The sequence below is a fragment of the Simochromis diagramma genome, unplaced genomic scaffold, assembly GCF_900408965.1.
Source record: "Simochromis diagramma unplaced genomic scaffold, fSimDia1.1 OVJJ01000371.1, whole genome shotgun sequence".
Lineage (NCBI taxonomy): Eukaryota > Metazoa > Chordata > Actinopteri > Cichliformes > Cichlidae > Simochromis > Simochromis diagramma.
Window position 1 is genome coordinate 2,084,783 of NW_024386920.1, and position 6,000 is coordinate 2,090,782.

The following is a 6,000-nucleotide window of genomic DNA, read 5'->3' on the forward strand; positions in this document are numbered from 1 at the left end:
GCAACTTAAAGAAGAAACTCTAAATATAAAAAAAAAGAGGATCAAAAGTCTTGAAAAGGCAATTTTCAAAGACATTACAAAGGTACTGGGTATTACACCTAACCTTGTTATCATTGCGTTGGCTGTAGCGTCGCCGTACCAACAAGTGGTGATTTCCATATTCAAAGACCACCTGTTCCGAAAAAAGCGAAACCTACTTACAAGGTTTTTCGCATGGTGTGGAAAAACATAGGACGACCAGCTACCAGAAACTGACAATATCTCCCAGACACTTTTGAACGAATTTAAAGATATTATATTTCCAAGAAAACAAAATGAATATTTAGAGCAATCCATCAGGATTGCTCTAAATATTTCTTTAAAATTATTTGGACAGTTTAAGTGTATTAGTTGACATCAAAGTGACTCTTTAAATTGGCTAACAACAAACGATTCAAACAAGCTAATTTATTTCACATCCAATGAGTCACTTTAAAAATCCCACGACCGGTCGAGGCAGATGGCCGTCCCTCACTGAGCCTGGTTCTGCCGGAGGTTTCTTGCTTTTAAAAGAAAGTTTTTCCTCCCCACTGTCGCCGAGTGCTTGCTCAGAGGGAATTGTCAGATTATTGGGGTTTTATTTATTTTTTGTCAACTAATACACAACTCGGGGCTCGCAAAATCTCTAGCCCGACGTCCAGGGCTGGACTGGGGCAAAAAGTGATTGTCTGCCAAAAACTGATTTGTAATTTTGTAATTGTGTAACTGCAAAAAATGATGCAAGTAAAGAAGCAAATAAGATATTCAATTATTAAAGGTTACTTTCAAATCTTACCTTGAAATATGAACTTGTCTCTGTCTATCAGACTCTTCTAGGAGGTGTCAATGGAAAATTGCATTTAGTAGTCAGTATAATCTTTTAGTGATATAAGTTTGCATATGGTAGAATACTGCATGTAGTTATTTGTATTAGGAAATATTCAACCATGTATACTTAGAGGCATATAATTAATTGTGTGTGATCTTTAACAGGCTGCAAAGGCTTGGTGTGTATTCCACACTAGAATGCACACCCACATCCTGGGAGCACGAGAAAGGTCGTACTTTCTCTTATTGTTTTATGGTAGGATTAACGTAGCTACGTTTGTTTTAGTCTAAGTGCTCTTTGTTTAGATGAACTGCAGGACTTCCTCACCGTGTTATCTAGGGTGAACCATCTAGGGTGAGGGGGAGGCTACCCTCTTCCTGACCAAGGATGTTTGACCCTTTGATCAGCAGACACACACACACACACACACACACACACACACACACACACACACACACACACACACACACACACACACACAGTAGTTTATTGCACTTTTTTGCAATTAATGTAGTTACTATGGACTTAATGCATACATATTATTAAAATATGGGCTATAACAGTTGTATAGCAACTTGAAATGCTCCCACAAATGGCACTACAACATGTAAAAAAATAATATAAGCTCTGGCGGACTTGGTTCTATAGTAGGTCTTAAAGGGTTAAATAAATATCGTCAAATAATCGAGATTTCAATTTCAGTGAAAATAATCGTGATTATCATTTTTGCCATAATCGAGCAGCCCTACCTAACAGGAGGCTACGCTGAATTGCCTCTTCAAGAGCTTCATCTTCCTCCAGAAAAATAGGGCTAAGTAGATAAGAGATATTAGAAATCATAAAACATGTCAGCCTTGAAGAATTTCTCACACTACATCATTGAAAAAAAAAAAAAATTAAATGTAAATCCTAAAGTTGCAGTCATTCAGCAAGAAAACCCCAAACATGCAAATTAGAAACCTGCATTAAAAACAATATCCTAAACAACATCTAAAATGAAGGATTTCTTTAACCCCTAGACAACAGCTTACACAAATTCTGCCACATTATATGGAAACATCTGCTGTCCCTCTGCCTGGCCCTCATTTTTACTCTCTTGAATGCAGCTCTCCGTTTCCTGATGCTTGGCCTCACTTTCACCTGGTGTTGTAGACAACGCATGATGCACTGAACAAAGGAAAGAAGGTCAGCATGACTTTCTTCATAATGTTAACAGAGCCTTTATATATCCTTATATTAGTTTAAGTGAAAGTCGGGCACATATTCCTCCTTGGCTGTAATCACCTGTGATAATCCGTAAACATTAAAATGGTAAATGGCCTGTATTTGTACAGCGCTTTTACTAGTCCCCCCCCCCTAAGGACCCCAAAGCGCTTTACACACCCAGTCATCCACCCATTCACACACACATTCACACACTGGTGGAGGCAAGCTACAGTTGTAGCCACAGCTGCCCTGGGGCAGACTGACAGAAGCGAGGCTGCCATATCGCGCCATCGGCCCTTCTGGCCAACACCAGTAGGCGGTAGGTGAAGTGTCTTGCCCAAGGACACAACGACCGAGACTGTCCGAGCCGGGGCTCGAACCGGCGACCTTCCGATTACAAGGCAAACTCCCAACTCTTGAGCCACGATCGCCCCAATCGGACAAATTAATAATGCTCTCATCAAACAAACCCCCCAGGAATTATTACACACTACAGTAACAAAATCTAACTGGTCATTGAGCTTAGAACCTCACTAGGTTTTCATTCACGTCACATACCTCGTCTTCTCCGGCAGACTGGACTTTCAAAGTCACTGTCAGACAGCTCTACTGGTTCCTCCTGAGGGAAAAGAAAGCATGTTCTACATAAAATCAAATACAGTTGCACCAAATCACTGGTAACACAGAGGCACATGGCTGCACTAAAGACTGTTTACACCTGCTAAAACTGCAATATTAATTAATACAATTAATAAAATTATGTTAAGGGAACAGACTCACTTTTTAGACAATAAATATTTCTGCACTGCAATATAAAATGTTTACCTGTGCAGGTTTTTGTATCCCTGCCATTATATAGAGGTAGGTGGTGGAACAAATCGAGCCAACTTCTTGGCCACCCCAAAGAAAACTGCTAGAAACATTTGGTTTCATTAGTCGTTTACATCCTCTAATTGTACTCAAATACTCAAAAGGGAATGTCTGGCCAGTTGACAGTGCAAATGTTCTTCTGAAGATTGCTGCCATTTCTTCTCTAAGTTGTGCTTCAGACCAGTCAGATGTAAAGGAGATCTTCCCAATAAGGCCATCTTGTGCTAGTTTTGCTCGTGAATCTCCTCTCGGTATGAGAAACGTTGATGCTGAAGACAAGGGCAAGCACACAACATCTTTTGTATAGTGTTTGCAGGTCTTGTTTTTTGTCACAAAATGTGAGCGCGTAGCATGAGCTTGAGGAACTGATGGAAGAAGAACCTGAAATGAATTCAAACACAGATAGACACCTATGCATTACAATACATCCGTAAGGTTTCTGTTATCTGTTCATTAAAACAAACAAACTGTAGACTCAGACCATCTTACTATTGGTCTACTACTTTTTATGCATCTTTGAACGCCGTTTTTTTACGGCGTTCTGTGCCAGCTGTAACGGCGTTTAAAACGGCGTTTTATTGAAATTATGCAGGGCACTCCCCATGGTTCCCTCATCCAATTACTTTCAACTCATTTCACCCAATCAAAGAAGAGGAAGTGCAGACCACACTAATGCATCACCGATTCACCTTGCTGCTAAGCGATTGCCTATTCAGTACCAGTGCTTGTCACAGTATTCACTTGTATTATAATCCCACTATGCATTTTGATGTGTTTAAGGCATGATCGAGCAAACAAACGACAGAATACTTTTTCTGAAACCTTAACTGTGTTACCTGTTATGGCAGCTAACAGGTAATGAGCAGAGCTAGCTCTGCTCATTTCTGAGCCTCTTTCTTATTTTCCTCTTTACTTTTCTTAACCTTTAACTTATGTCTTAGCAATCAGATCCTGCCATCTTACATTACCGCTTCGTGCTAGTTATGTTGACTTTTCTCTTCTTTTGTCTCCACTTTTTTCACCCGTGTTTGGACACTCGGCGCATGGCTCCTTTGTTTACATTAGGGATCAGCTGTTAAGCGCTGCGCCCTGCAGCTGCGCTACCGGCAGACAGACCCGGCCTACATCCCCAGTGAGGGAAGAAATGGGGGTGATGTCTCCCGAGGACACCTCACACACCATCTCTCCTTCCTGTAATCACTGTAAATGTGAGATGGCTCCCTGATATGATTGAGGAGCTAATGACGCTAACACGGTCACAGTGGCAGTATCCCGGCACTGCCCGGTACTCCCTCTGTGAGTAGGCTGCCCGGCTTCCAGCTGCTGCGGGCGGACAAGACGAGAGACAGCGGTGAGAGGAAAGGAGGGGGGCTGGCAGTGTTTGTTAAAGACGGTTGTGGTATCTCTGGGCACATCGCTGTGAAAGAACAACTCTGCAACACAGACATTGAGCTATTAGCCGTTAGCATCCGTGGAGGCAGCCTGTGACTCTCTGTGGTCCGCAGACTGCAAACGCAATCTCCGAGAGCTCTTCTTCTAATATCAGGGGACTTTAATCATGTCTCGCTGGACTCCACACTGCCCACCTTCACCCAGTATGTGACCTGCCCCACCGTAGGCAATAAAACATTGTATGCCAATGAAAAAGTGGCATACAGTTCATCACCTCCCCCTGCCCAGGGAAGATCCGATCGTAACCGAGTGCGTCTTGTCCCTGTGTGCAGCCCTTACTGTGCAGGGAGCCACTACTCACCCACGCAGTGCAGAGATGGTCCGCGGAGGGCATATAAATAAATAATAAAAGCAAGTAAATGACAGTATGCTCTTTCTGAAACAAACGGAGACCTTAACTTTTATCAAAATACCGTTTTACTCAGTTTAAAGTAATACCACTGTATAATAGCCTTCAAATTTAATAATGTTAACAGTATCTCAGGAATATTTTTGCCCTTTCAACATGCATTTAAAAAATAGATATGCAGTTTTGAATCAGACCTGTATGTACATTTTCTGAAAAGTGATGTAAATAAGTAATCTCAAGACCATGAAATAATAGTTTCCAATGTAAACTGGAGATGTCCTTGTCAATGTCATCAGAGTACTCTGGATGTCTTACACGAATTTGAAACATAAAACCAGAGTGGCACATGACAGTGTTGCACATAACATAACTAGTTTATATGACATGAAGTTCTAAAAAAAGAATCCATGTAACTTGGTTATGGCTTCTTTCTGATAACTGTCGGCTGCAGTGTGCATTATCTTGACAAAAGTATAAGATACTGAACCCACTGATATGATGTGGTGGAGGAGCACAAATACCTGGACAGCCACATATATACATTTGCTGAACTGGAAGATCAAAACAGAAGCTGTACACAAGCAGTGGATGTGCAGGCTGTTTTTTGTGAGCAGGCTTGTGCAGCGCACTTTGATGTGTTCTTCTTGGATCAGGAGAGCAAGCTCTGAGATTGGCTGCACTTCGGAAGCTGTGGTGGAGAGGAAGTGAGTGAACAAACTGCTATGCATCATGGATATTCCTCTCAATCCACCTCACCAGGTACTTCTCTAAAAGTGTGACTCAGGTCTGTTGCCCCAAAGGATACAGGAAATGGACTGATTTCCATGACAGAATCAAGTCTGTTTAATGCTCCATGATGATAACTTTCCTATGAGCGTTTGAAGATCACTGACATCATGGCGTTTAGCCTCATTGTTTCTGCAAAGAGATTTCTCCAGTCACTGAATCTTTTGATAAAATATATTTTTATGCCTCTAGAGGATGGAATATTTTAAAGACTTTACACTTGGGGACATTACTCTGAAATTGTTGCACAATTTGTTAATGGAGTTTTTTGCAGATTGATCAACCTCTGCCCACATTTCCTCCAAAGCAACTCTGCTTCTCTAAGATGCTCTTTTAATATCTAATCATGTAGCTGACCTGTTACTCTTAAAATATCCCTGCAGCTGTTTCTTTTTAGAACCACTTTTTTTCCAGCCTTCTCTTGCCCCATCCCAACTGTTTTGAAACATTTTGCTGCCATCAAATTAAAATGGACTTATTTTTAACGACG

At 41.3% G+C, this 6,000-nt stretch overlaps 1 long non-coding RNA gene across 1 annotated transcript; it reads left to right on the plus strand.

The window, feature by feature from the left end:
- The first annotated feature begins 816 nt into the window (after positions 1-816).
- LOC120736613 lies at positions 817-1,772 on the plus strand. Its single transcript, XR_005696545.1, has 2 exons — positions 817-858; positions 1,607-1,772. It is a non-coding gene; the product is annotated as an uncharacterized LOC120736613 (long non-coding RNA).
- The last annotated feature ends 4,228 nt before the right edge of the window (positions 1,773-6,000 follow it).